Source organism: Mobula hypostoma, chromosome 16, assembly GCF_963921235.1.
Source record: "Mobula hypostoma chromosome 16, sMobHyp1.1, whole genome shotgun sequence".
In the NCBI taxonomy this organism is placed as follows: domain Eukaryota; kingdom Metazoa; phylum Chordata; class Chondrichthyes; order Myliobatiformes; family Myliobatidae; genus Mobula; species Mobula hypostoma.
The window spans coordinates 27,275,841-27,290,257 of NC_086112.1; the positions used below are offsets into that span (position 1 = coordinate 27,275,841).

Below are 14,417 nucleotides of genomic sequence, written 5' to 3' on the forward strand. Positions count from 1 at the left end.
ACTCTAAGTCATCTGAAAACTTCGAGCCTCTGATCAGCTCTCCGACACTGAGTACCGAGCACCATCTCTATCCGAACAATTTGACCTCAATCTCGGTCGCCAACAGCAGGCAAAGCCGGGGATTTTGGGGCCTTCCCTCGGAAGATTCTCGATCGCTCAGTAACAGTGGCAGCGAACCTGCGTTTCAGAAATTTCTCCATATGTTCCACTGTGCTTTCACGTCTGTCTCCATCAAATCAGAATTGTCCACGGCCCCTATTTAACGGATACTATATCATTTTCACTGGACGGCTGCGCGTGCGCGGCGCGCTTCTATCTCCTCCTCCTGCCTTATTTGGAGGGTATGGCTCCGATCCAGGTCAGGATCCGTTCAGCAGTCTTATCACAGATGGAAAGAAGCCGTTCTCAAATCTGGCCGTACGAGTGTTCTTCTGTTTCATGGCATTCTATATTGTATTTTCACTTTGATTTAGGCACAATAGCTCTGAGATGATGAGTCTGTTTTGTTGCAGAGAGAGAGAGAGAGAGAGAGAGAGAGAGAGATAATCAGGGAGAACATACCAATGTTTGTAAGCATCGACCTCATGATCCCTTTCCCTGCACTCCTGCATTTACCCTTTCTTCTCATTCTAGAACCACTAGCACTTTCCAGAACACATTTAGCCACAATTGTTTTCACTCTTTGCCCCAGTCTCACATTGACCTCTCTCCACAGTCTTCTGCATTATCATACTGAATTTCACGGTAAAGAATCATGTATGTCAAACTTTTGGACAGAGCATACTTACTGCCCATTATGCTGCGGCTGTTTAGGGTCCTCCGTATCTGGCAATGTTCAGGGTTTCCTTCATCATGTCAGTAGCTTCCTCTTGGTTTTCACTACTGTCTGTCAAGCAAATCCCAGATGGAGACTCAGCAATACCGTCACACTCAGATGTAGAAAGATTCCTCATTACTGTTTCTGTAACAATTTTATTTTACCAGTCAGCTTGGACATAGCATGGAATTCAACAGTTTTGTTTCATCACGATTCGCCGATTTCGTAGTCATAGTCATAGTCATACTTTATTGATCCCGGGGGAAATTGGTTTTCGTTACAGTTGCACCATAAGTAATAAATAGTAATAGAACCATAAATAGTTAAATAGTAATATGTAAATTATGCCAGTAAATTATGAAATAAGTCCAGAACCAGCCTATTGGCTCAGGGTGTCTGACCCTCCAAGGGAGGAGTTGTAAAGTTTGATGGCCACAGGCGGGAATGACTTCCTGTGACGCTCTGTGCTGCATCTCGGTGGAATGAGTCTCTGGCTGAATGTACTCCTGTGCCCACCCAGTACATTATGAGGTGGATGGGAGACATTGACCAAGATGGCATACAACTTAGACAGCATCTTTTCAGACACCACCATGAGAGAGTCCAATTCCATCCCCACAACATCACTGGCCTTACGAATGAGTCTGCTCTGTCTGCCAGATAAAGCAGGATCTCCCAGTGGCCACACATTTTAATTCCACATCCCATTCCCATTCTGACATGTCTATCCACGGCCTCCTCTACTGTAAAGATGAAGCCACACTCAAGTTGGAGGAACAACACCTTATATTCCGTCTGGGTAGCCTCCAACCTGATGGCATGAACTTCGACTTCTCTAACTTCCGCTAATGCCCCACCTCCCCCTCGTACCCCATCTGTTATTTATTTTTATGCACACATTCTTTCTCTCACTCTCCTTTTTCTCCCTCTGTCCCTCTGACTATACCCCTTGCCCATCCTCTGGGTTCCCCCCCCCGTCTTTCTTCCCGGACCTCCTGTCCCATGATCCTCTCGTATCCCTTTTGCCAATCACCTGTCTGGCTCTTGGCTCCATCCCTCCCTCTCCTGTCTTCTCCTATCATTTTGGATCTCCCCCCCCCCTCCAAATTTCAAACCTCCTACTCACTCTTCCTTCAGTTAGTCCTGACGAAGGGTCTCGGACTGAAACGTCTACTGTACCTCTTCCTAGAGATGCTGCCTGGCCTGCTGCATTCACCAGCAACTTTGATATGTGTTGCTTGAATTTTCAGCATCTGCAGAATTCCTGTTGTTTACGAATGAGTTTGTTGATTCTGTTGGTGTCTGCTACCCTCAGCCTGCTGCCCCAGCACACAACAGCAAACATGATAGCACTGGCCACCACAGACTCGTAGAACATCCTCAGCATTGTCCGGCAGATGTTAAAGGTCCTCAATCTCCTCAGGAAATAGAGACGGCTCTGACCCTCCTTGTAGACAGCCTCAGTGTCCTTTGACCAGTCCAGTTTATTGTCAATTCATATCCCCAGGTATTTGTAGTCCTCCACCATATCCACACTGAACCCCTGGATGGATACAGGGGTCACCGTTACCTTAGCTCTCCTCAGGTCTACCACCAGCTCCTTAGTCTTTCTCACATTAAGCTGCAGATAATTCTGCTCACACCATGTGACAAGGTTTCCTACCATAGCCCTGTACCCAGCCTCATCTCCCTTGCTGATGCATCCAACTATGGCAGAATCATCCAAAAACTTCTGAAGATGACAAGACTCTGTGCAGTAGTTGAAGTCGGAGGTGTAAATGGTGAAGAGAAAGGGAGACAAGACAGTCCCCTGTGGAGCCCCAGTGCTGCTGATCACTCTGTCGGACACTCAGTGTTGCAAACACACGTACTGTGGTCTACCAGTCAGGTAATCAAGAATCCATGATACCAGGGAAGCATCCACCTGCGTCGCTGTCAGCTTCTCCTCCAGCAGAGCAGGGCGGATGGTGTTGATTGCACTGGAGAAGTCAAAAAACATGACCCTCACAGTGCTCGCTGGCTTGTCCAGGTGGGCGTAGACACGGTTCAGCAGGTAGACGATGGCATCCTCAACTCCTAGTTGGGGCTGGTAGGCGAACTGGAGGGGATCTAAGTGTGGCCTGACCATAGGCCGGAGCAGCTCCAGAACAAGTCTCTCCAGGGTCTTCATGATATGGGAGGTCAATGCCACTGGTCTGTAGTCATTGAGGCCGCTGGGGCGCGGCGTCTTCGGCACAGGGACGAGGCAGGACGTCTTCCACACTACAGGAACGCTTCTGAGCCTCAGGCTCAGGTTGAATACATGGCGAAGTACTCCACATAGCTGAGGGGCACAGGCTTTGATCACCCTGGTACTGACACCATCTGGTCCTGCAGCCTTGCTTGGGTTGAGATGTTTCAGCTGTCTTCTCACCTGTTCAGCTGTGAAGCCCACCGTGGGAATGGGTATAGTCATGAGAGCAGGCGGGGGACTGTGGAGGGGTAGGAGGGGAGAGTGGAATATGTGTTGGTTGGGGGCCGACAACAGGTGGCTCATGTGGGGGCTGGGCAGGGGTCACAATGTCAAATCTGTTAAAGAACAGGTTAAGTTCATTGGTCCTGTCCACACTGCCTTCAGCTCCTCTGTTGCTAGTTTGCCGGAACCCAGTGATGGTCCTCATCCCCCTCCAGACCTCTCTCATGTTGTTCTGCTGGAGTTTCCACTCAAGCTTCCTCCTGTACCTGTCTTTAACCTCCCTGATCCTGGCTTTCAGGTCACTCTGTATTGCCCTCAGCTCCTCCCTATTTCCATCTCTAAATGCCCTCTTTTTAGCGTTCAGTATGTCCTTAATGTCCTTTGTCACCTATGCCTTGTTATTTGAATAACAAAGGACAGTTCCTGTCGGAACATTGCAGTCCCCACAGAAGTTGATGTAATCAGTGATGCACTCTGTGAGCCCATCAATATCCTCTCCACGTGGCTCACAGAGTGCCTGCCAGTCTGTCACCTCAAAACAACCCTGGAGCGCCTCATAAGCCTCCTCCGACCATTTTCTCACTGTCCTCGAGGTTGCAAGTTTACTCTTCACCACAGGCACGTGGCAGGGTTTTAGATGCACCAGGTTGTGATCTAACCTTCCCAGTGGGGGGAGGGGAGAGGAGGCTGTATGCATCCTTAACGTTAGCGTACATCAAATCCAGAGTCCTCTCCCCTCTGGTTGTACAGCTCACGTACTGCGTGAAGTTAGGCAGTGTTCTAGCCATGGTAACCTGGTTGAAGTCACCCGAGATGGTAATGAGGGCACTCAGGTGCTGGGTTTGTAATCTGGCTATGACGGTGTAAATGATGTTACACGCCGACGCCAGGTTGGCAGAGGGAGGGATGTACACAACAACCACAATTGCACGCGAGATTTCCCTTGGCAAATAATATGGCCGGAGTCCAACAGCAAAAAGTTCAATATCCGGGCTACAGACACGTTCCTTGATCATAATATGCCCAGGATTGCACTATCTGTTGTTTACCAGAACTGCCAGCCCCCTTCCTTTACGCTTACTGCTCTCAGTGCAATTCCGGTGAGCTCGAACAGTCTGGAAGCCCTCTATGGAAACGCTTTGATCGGGTAAGTCCTCGTGCAGCCATGTCTCAGTAAAGCACATGACACTGCTCTCCCGAAATGTTCTCTGACTCCTGACAAGCGCCGTCAGTTCGTCCATTTTATTACCCAGCGATCTCACATTTCCTATGATGAGAGAGGGGAGACATGGCTTATAACTTCCCTTCTCCATAAGCCTCTGTTGTCTCGACCCGGTCCTCTTCCCTCGTCTTTTTGATCCCCCTCTGCATCCTCTGTTTTTTTTCCTCCAGATTTCAGCCGGGGTGTCCGCTGCTCTGTTCGCTAAGCCGGCGGGCATGAGCGCAATCAATTGGTCCCTGGAATAAACAATGCGGCCGTCCTGCTGCCACGCTAATGAGACGTGTCCGAATGTAACTATTTCCAGCGCTAAAAAGCAAATAAAACTCTCTCCATGTTAGAGAGGGTGCAGCTTCAATGTGTTACCATGAGAAAAAAATACAACAAATAACTAAGTTAAAAAGTTTAAAAGTAAGACACTACGGAGCAACTGTAACAGGCTGCATGCACGACCGGCGCATGCGCACTCACAGCAGCAAGTGGTAAATATTCTGCTACTGCTATCTGTGATTCATGTTGGATCAGTTATTGTTTCTCTACCTAGCTCTTTTCTTTAAAACACATCAGGACCTGCCATGTTTGCTTTTTGGCAACTGTATTATATTGTTCTTGTATGTTAATGAATCTTTAACCTTAAGCATTGCATTCAGAATGAGCAAAATTACATGTTCTTTTAATTTTATTGGATTAATCAAAGAAGCTATTATTTCTTCTAGAAATGACAATATCATTATATAAACTGCTTGCAAGCCACACAACAATGCAAATCTGAGGTTTGTCCTGAACAGTTATGTCTTGGACTTCAATCAGTATATTTTGCAAAAATGTCAGTTATTTCAGCAATGCTATTTTGAAGTAAAATCATATATCCCCCCCCCCTCACCTCCACCTCCACTGTAAACTCACAACACCCCCATAGTCTGACCCAGGGATTTCTTTATTAGAATCTTTGACCTTGAGTCTTTAACTTGTAACTCTTACTGAATTAATTGGAATGGCTCATAGCAATCACAAATGCTTTGCTGGGTATTTTACAGTTTAATTAAATCTCATTCTTCTGGCTCTCGGTCTGCCACTGAAAAGATCAAAATTAATTAGGTGCTTTGAATTGCTGAGCTTCCTTCAAAGTTTGATATTTGCTGTGACGAAGTATGAGCTTACGGGGAAATTCAAATTCCACTTAAATTCTACATTTAAACTGGATAGATTCATTTCAGAAAGATACTCTCAATTTTATACTGAAGAATTTGCCCAATTTATAAAGTGGAATGGCTTCCATGTTGCCAAGTAACCGAACAGTATTCAATATATTTAAAAGCTGCAATCCAAATTGCTTAAAGAAATTTGTGTACAAAATTTATGCAGGTGACTGAATTTAGCAGTAGTCTAAAATATGATAGATATGCTGTTGACTTTTGACTGGTGGGAGAGCAACCTCCGATGTACTGGCAAAAATTGCTGCTTAAGCTTCATCTTTCCAAAAGGACAGATAATCTTATTTGTTTAACAGTTGTTGTTAAAGTAGACTGTAAGTTAAATTCAGCAGTAGACTGCACTTATATAATTTGGTGCCAAGATAATGTACAGAACTAATGCAAATAAATTTGATTGCAAAATGCTTTATATGCAATGTAAAATGATAGCGATCACTTCTGAATCTTTCTGCGTCAGTGGAAAATTGACTAACCCAGAATGAGATACTCATGTTCATACAATAGATACACAAAATGGCATCATGACCAATGCTGAGTTCTTTTTTTTGGGCAGTTTGGGGAACTTGGATCATATCAGAAACAGAATCAGTATCAGGTTTAATATCACTGGTATATGTTGTAAAATTTGTGGCAGAAGTACATTGCAACACATAATAATAAAAATCTACAAATTACAATAAGCATCCTTTATCCAAAGAGCTTGGGGCTGGAAGTGTTAATGATTTTGGATTTGCTTTTTGGATTTTGGAATATATAACAAGTTAGCTTGGGATCACCATCATTTCTTACTCTGAGGCAGCTCTCCCTGCTCTTCTTGGGCACCCTCTTGAAGCAGGTGGGAATGTCCCACTGCAGCAATGAGCAATTGAAGTTGTCCTTCAACACTCCACCAGCTGTTTGGAACAGGATTTCAGTGACCCACCAGATACACCACCGGGACCTGATGTCTTCCGAGGGTTCACTCTCGTGAAAGATGTTCTGACGTCGAATCTTGAGACAGAGATCAGAGGGTCACCAGGCGCTGCAGGGATTGTCACAGGTGTCGTTTTATTCTCCCTTTCAAAATGTGCATAAGAGGCACCTAACTCATCTGGAAGTGAAGCATCACCGCCATTCCTGATATTATTCCACAATCGGCTATTGTCAGAGACTTCTGAAACAGCCCAGCCTTCCTTGCGCTGTGTTGGACTGATAACCATTTCACATTAGTCCATTGCTTAGCATTCATAGTCTGTTCTTGCGGCAACATTGTAAACTCCCTTCTGTAAACTCAGATCAGTAAATTCTTGTTATGTAAACATCGCACTGCAGCATGAGATTGAAAAATTGGCTGTTTTCTTCATTACAAGATCCAAGACACCAGGCAGGCTTTGAGCCAGACAGATTATCAGCAAGAGCATACACACAATGTTTTTTTTCAAAGGCAACATACCAATGCATCATAACAATGTCACTGCAACCTTCCCCAAATGCAGATGCTTCCAAATTCAATCCTAACCCCTAATCTCCCAGTAACAAACAATCTGCTTTGTGTTGAGCAGCGTCTGCAAGAGGAAAGGAATTGTCAGCATTTTTGGTCAAAATTTTATTTTTATTTTATTCAGCACGGTGAGGCACAAAGTAGGCCCTTTTGAGCCACGCCACGCAACCCCTGACAAACCCGATTGGCCCTAACCTAATCAAGGGACGATTAACCTACCTGTAAAGACTTTGGAATGAGGGAAGAAGCAGGGGAACCTGGGGAAAACCCACACATTCCATGGGGATGACGTAGAGATTCCTTACAAAATGGCACCAGAATTGATCTTTGAAATCCAGAAAGTCCTGAGTTGTAATCGCTTCGCACTAACCACGGCACCTATCAAAATGCCGCATCAGGATTCTTGACACAGGTCTTCAGATTGCAGTCATGGTTTTGCCTGTTACTGCTTCACCCGCTGAGTTCTTGCACCAGATTGTTCTGTGCTCTGGGTTCCAGCATCCGTGTTCTCTTTTGTCTCTGATCATCCAAGCAATGAGTCTCGTGATAGAAATCTCGATTTCCAAACTGGTTTCTGTCCGGCACCAAGTCGTCTGTGATGCAGTGATTGTCAGCACAGCCTTTCTACCACCCACCTCAAGCAACGTGACCCCTGATCACATTCCCCACATCTCTAAAGCAAAAAGAACCCATTGTCACTTCTAACTTATGGAATCTGATAAAAGGCTGACAAAAAGCTAAAAGGATGATCCCTGTCCCAGTGCTGTCAAGGGACAAAGTTCCCTCTTTTCTCCTCACCTCTGACAAATAACACACAAAATCCATCTCCCAAATCATCAAATCTCACTCCCATATCCCAGTAAGGAATAGGACCCCCGATTGTTTCCTTGCTCTTGTGCTCTCCCTCGCATTCTTGTTCTCCAGAGGGAGAAACAATGAACCCAATCCCACTGTCACATCTCAACTCAAAGTGATTTAAACTCGGAGAAGCTCCCCATTACTCCCCCATCTATTTATTAAGATCCCTAAAGCCCTCATCCTCTGATTCAGGGTGAAGGTCTCTAAACTCTCTCTCAGTCCTCAAGCCCCCCCCCATACATAATGCCTGATTCAAGGTTGAAGGTGCAAATTCCACTCCACAGCTACAGAGAACCCCAATATGACTGCTTGAGGATTAAGAACCCCAAACTCATCACCCCATTACAAACTAAAGGAGCATAGCGCAAAACCCCTCTCCAGCTCTAAATGAGGTCCAGACTCACTCTTCCCACTTCCTGACATGACGATCAAAGCCTTCAGGCTCCCTCTCCAATCACCAAATCAAGTGTCTCCTCACTACTCCCCCCAGCAATGAACTGAGATCAAAATCTATGCAATGCCTGTGAGTTAAGGCTGAGATCTTCATAAGAAATTTGCATTGAGGAGGAGGCTGATAACCAAAGGGAACATCTGTAGCCCTTTGCCTTCCTGATGGAATTATTGGGCTTGTACATGATTCCACAACACAAGATAATCTGCAGATGCTGGGGTCAAAGCAACACTCTCAACACGCTGGAGGAACTCAGCAGGTCGGGCAGCATCCGTGGAAAAGATCGGTCAACGTTTTGGGCCAGAACCCTTCATCAGGACTGTAGAGGGAAGGGGCAGAGGCCCTATAAAGAAGGTGAGGGAAGGGTGGGAAAGAGAAGGCTGGTAGGTTCCAGGTGAAAAACCAGTAAGGGGAAAGATAAAGGGGTGGGGGAGGGCAAGCAGGGAGGTGATATGATTCCATACTTTTGATACATGAAAGTTAAAGGCATCCGTTAGTCTTGCGAGACCATGGATCTGTGCCTGGAAAGTCTTCACTCTCCAGGGCGCAGGCCTGAGCAAGGTTGTATGGAAGACCGGCAGTTGCCCACACTGCAAGTCTCCCCTCTCCAAGACACCAATGTTGTCCAAGGGAAGGGCAAAGGCTGATACAGTTTGGCACCAGTGTCATCACAGAGCAATGTGTGATTAAGTGCCTTGCTCAAGGACACAACACGCTGCCTCGGTTGGGGTTCGAACTCACGACATACAGATCGCTAGTCAAATGCCTTAACCACCTGGCCACATGCCCACACAGTTTTGATACATGAAAATATTTATTAATTTATTTTTATTTAGCACTGCAACATGGATTAGGCCTTTCTGGCCCTCCGAGCTGCTCCAGCAACCCCACAATCCTGATTAGCCATAAGCTATTTGTGGGTCGATTTACAATGACCAATTCACCTATCCGGTACGTCTTTGGACTGTGGGAAGAAACCACAGCACCCGGGGGAAATCCACACATTCCACAGGGAGAATGTACAGAGAATATTTACAGAATGGAGCCGGATTCTAACGGAACACCCTGAGCTGTGATAGTGTCACGCTAACTGCTACGCTACTGTGGCATCCTAATGTTATTAGCTATACACTCTCTGATTATCTTTATAAGAACAAAAGCCTAAAGTTTTATAGAATTGCTATAGGCTGGCTCGCATCTCATCATAAAGTGATTCAGTGACCTATTGATCTATTTAAAGCAGGAGACCTTTCGATGCCAAAAGACTTTTCCATCTGTTTGAAGTGAACGCTGCTAATTGAACGACTGAATCATGCCTGACTGCTACAACTCAACACTGAACAATTGGTTCCCAGTGTCCTAATCCTGCATTTGTAACGCCAGCACTGAAATACCGGGTGAACGATGTTCTAATCCATGGTGTGTAAACAGTGCCATTGAAAGATCTGCAACACCATCTTCTAAATTTGCTCATGTTAACAGTAATGCATTAAAAAATCAGTGTGTGTGTGGAAGTAACGTGGTGCATCATGCTCTAATGGTATGGACAGTATGTAAACAATGTTTGCATTGAAGTATCTGAGGCATAATCTTATGTATATAATGATGCTTTTCCTTGAGGAACACATTTTTTCTCATTTATGGTCATTTAATAAGAGAATTGGGACAAGTAGTTTATACCTTTTGTTGTTGGGTGTTCATCAATAAACTCTTGTCAAGCTGCAAATCAGTGGAAGATCATGTAATAGCAAAGAAGGATGTTTTTTCATCATTGGAAAGGAGGTTCAAAGGTTAAAAAAGGTTCAAAGGGCACATTTAATACTCAAGTATGTGTACAATATACAACCTGAAATTCGTCTTCTTCACAGACATCCATGAAACAAAGAAATTCCTTAGAATGAATGATAGAAAGATTGAAGTGCTGAACTCCGGAAAACCCCCTCCACTCTCCCTTTGCACAAGCAGCAGTAAAAGCATCGACACCCCCGCAGGAGAGAAGGGAAATTAAACTGTATGTATGAATTCTTCCATTTAGTTTTAGCTATCTGCCCCAACCTCCTCCAATTCTTTCTCCCTTTACTCATTGATGACATTTATTTCTCCCAGACACATTGTATGACCTTCACCAACACATTCTCACTCTGTTCGGAGGTGTGCACAACCGGAGGTCACAGCACCCATGCAGAATATCCCATTGCCTATGGAGGAGAAAGTCCTCACCATCACTGGAGCAGCTAAAGCTGTAACCATATCCTGAGAGGGTTGAAATGATCAAAGATGACAGTTTCTTCATATTTAATTCCCTTTCGTACGTCCGTTCTCCATGCCACAATCTATTATAATTTACACATTATGGATGGTGCAGTGAAACGCTCCTTTCCTTTTCCCCTTTTCCAATATCACGAATTGAATTCTGGTCAAGCATTAGTAGAAGGGCACAATTTGCAATAGGAAGAAAGCAATGAAGGTGAAGGATCCCATAAATTAATCACTGAAAGTGATTAAACGGCCAGCTCAAAAAGCTGATGTTGGCTTGACTGAAATCAGTAATTCTGTGATTCAGACTGGGCTCATTCTGTCTGCACAGTTCAGGGTTAAAAATCAAATCTCCATCTCATCACTTAAGCACATGAATTTGGTTGACACTTCATTGTGGACTGAGGAAGTGCTGCATCATCACAGGAGTCATCTTTAGATTTCAAACTAAGGCCTCATCTTTAGGTTAAGCCAAGGTTTCAAGATCTCTGAGGATCTAACCTGGTCCCAACATATCGATGTAGTTATAAAGAAGGAAAGACAGCAGCTATACTTCATTAGGAGTTTGAAGAGATTTGGCATGTCAACAAATACACTCAAAAACATATAGATATATCGTGGAGAGCATTCTGACAGGCTGCATCACTGTCTGGTATGGGGAGGGGGCTACTGCACAGGACTGAAAGAAGCTGCAGAAGGTTATAAATCTAGTCAGCTCCATCTTGGGTACTAGCCTAAAAGTACCCAAGACATCTTCAGGGAGCGGTGTCTCAGAAAGGGAGCGTCCATAATTAAGGACCTCCAGCACCCAGGGCATGCCCTTTTCTCACTGTTACCGTCAGGTAGGAGGTACAGAAGCCTGAAGGCACACACTCAGTGATTCAGGAACAGCTTCTTTCCCTCTGCCATTCAATTCCTAAATGGACATTGAACCCTTGGACACTACCTCACTTTTTTTTTAATATACAGCATTTCTGTTTTTTGCACAATTTTCAATCTATTTAATATATTAGATTAGATTAGATTAGATTAGATTATGAGGACACTTAGTCCTAATTTATTGTCATTTAGAAATGCATGTATTAAAAACTGATACAATGTTCCTCCAGAGAGATATCACAGAAACACAGGACAAACCAAGACTAAAACTGACAGAATCACATAATTATAACATATACAACAGGAATTCTGCAGATGCTGGAAATTCAAGCAACACACATCAAAGTTGCTGGTGAACGCAGCAGGCCAAGCAGCATCTATAGGAAGAGGCGCAGTCGACGTTTCAGGCCGAGACCCTTCGTCAGGACTAACTGAAGGAAGAGTGAGTAAGGGATTTGAAAGCTGGAGGGGGAGGGGGAGATGCAAAATGATAGGAGAAGACAGGAGGGGGAGGGATAGAGCCGAGAGCTGGACAGGTGATAGGCAAAAGGGGATACGAGAGGATCATGGGACAGGAGGTCCGGGAAGAAAGACGGGGGGGGGGGTGACCCAGAGGATGGGCAAGAGGTATATTCAGAGGGACAGAGGGAGAAAAAGGAGAGTGAGAGAAAGAATGTGTGCATAAAAATGAGTAACAGATGGGGTACGAGGGGGAGGTGGGGCCTAGCGGAAGTTAGAGAAGTCAATGTTCATGCCATCAGGTTGGAGGCTACCCAGACGGAATATAAGGTGTTGTTCCTCCAACCTGAGTGTGGCTTCATCTTTACAGTAGAGGAGGCCATGGATAGACATGTCAGAATGGGAATGGGATGTGGAATTAAAATGTGTGGCCACTGGGAGATCCTGCTTTCTCTGGCGGACAGAGCGTAGATGTTCAGCAAAGCGGTCTCCCAGTCTGCGTCGGGTCTCACCAATATATAAAAGGCCACATCGGGAGCACTGGACGCAGTATATCACCCCAGTCGACTCACAGGTGAAGTGATGCCTCACCTGGAAGGACTGTTTGGGGCCCTGAATGGTGGTAAGGGAGGAAGTGTAAGGGCATGTGTAGCACTTGTTCCGCTTACACGGATAAGTGCCAGGAGGGAGATCAGTGGGGAGGGATGGGGGGGAACGAATGGACAAGGGAGTTGTGTAGGGAGTGATCCCTGCGGAATGCAGAGAGAGGGGGGGAGGGAAAGATGTGCTTAGTGGTGGGATCCCGTTGGAGGTGGCGGAAGTTACGGAGAATAATATGTTGGACCCGGAGGCTGGTGGGGTGGTAGGTGAGGACCAGGGGAACCCTATTCCTAGTGGGGTGGTGGGAGGATGGAGTGAGAGCAGATGTACGTGAAATGGGGGAGATGCGTTTAAGAGCAGAATTGATAGTGGAGGAAGGGAAGCCCCTTTCTTTAAAAAATGAAGACATCTCCCTCGTCCTAGAATGAAAAGCCTCATCCTGAGAGCAGATGCGGCGGAGATGGAGGAATTGCGAGAAGGGGATGGCGCTTTTGCAAGAGACAGGGTGAGAAGAGGAATAGTCCAGATAGCTGTGAGAGTGAGTAGGCTTATAGTAGACATCAGTGGATAAGCTGTCTCCAGAGACAGAGACAGAAAGATCTAGAAAGGGGAGGGAGGTGTCGGAAATGGACCAGGTAAACTTGAGGGCAGGGTGAAAGTTGGAGGCAAAGTTAATAAAGTCAACGAGTTCTGCATGCGTGCAGGAAGCAGCGCCAATGCAGTCGTCGATGTAGCGAAGGAAAAGTGGGGGACAGATACCAGAATAGGTACGGAACATAGATTGTTCCACAAACCCAACAAAAAGGCAGGCATAGCTAGGACCCATACGGGTGCCCATAGCTACACCTTTAGTTTGGAGGAAATGGGAGGAGCAAAAGGAGAAATTATTAAGAGTAAGGACTAATTCCGCTAGACGGAGCAGAGTGGTGGTGGAGGGGAACTGATTAGGTCTGGAATCCAAAAAGAAGCATAGAGCTTTGAGACCTTCCTGATGGGGGATGGAAGTATATAAGGACTGGACATCCATGGTGAAAATAAAGCGGTGGGGGCCAGGGAACTTAAAATCATCGAAAAGTTTAAGAGCGTGAGAAGTGTCACGAACATAGGTCGGAAGGGATTGAACAAGGGGTGATAAAACAGTGTCGAGGTATGCAGAAACGAGTTCGGTGGGGCAGGAGCAAGCTGAGACAATAGGTCGGCCAGGACAGGCAGGTTTGTGGATCTTGGGTAGGAGGTAGAAACAGGAAGTACCGGGTGTGGGAACTATAAGGTTGGTAGCAGTGGATGGGAGATCCCCTGAGCGGATAACGTCGTTGATAGTGTGGGAGACAATGGCCTGGTGCTCCTTAGTGGGGTCACGATCGAGGGGTAAATAAGAGGAGGTATCCGCGAGTTGTCGCTGTGCCTCGGCAAGGTAGAGGTCAGTACGCCAGACTACAACAGCACCCCCTTTATCAGCGGGTTTAATAATAATGTTAGGATTAGTGCGGAGGGAGTGGAGAGCAGAGCGTTCCGAAGGAGTGAGATTGGAATGGGGACAAGGTGCGGTGAAGTCGAGACGGTTGATGTCCCGTCGGCAGTTGGCAATAAAGAGATCCAGAGCAGGCAGAAGACCAGAGCGGGGTGTCCATGAAGAAGAGGAGGGTTGAAGACGGGAGAAGGGGTCATCGGTGGGGGTGGAAGAGTCCTTGCCGAAGAAGTAGGCTCGGAGACGGAGACGGCGGAAGAA

The 14,417-nt window shown here is 45.9% G+C and overlaps 1 long non-coding RNA gene across 1 annotated transcript in view; it reads right to left on the reverse strand.

The window, feature by feature from the left end:
- Positions 1-319: 319 nt before the first annotated feature.
- The window catches only part of LOC134357540 (uncharacterized), a 122,777-nt gene continuing 108,679 nt past the window's right edge, over positions 320-14,417 (reverse strand). The window contains exons 2-3 of the long non-coding RNA XR_010020644.1: positions 789-961; positions 320-498 (exon numbers count right to left, since the gene is read on the reverse strand). This is a non-coding gene — a long non-coding RNA (uncharacterized LOC134357540). The remainder of the gene's footprint in view (positions 499-788; positions 962-14,417) is intronic.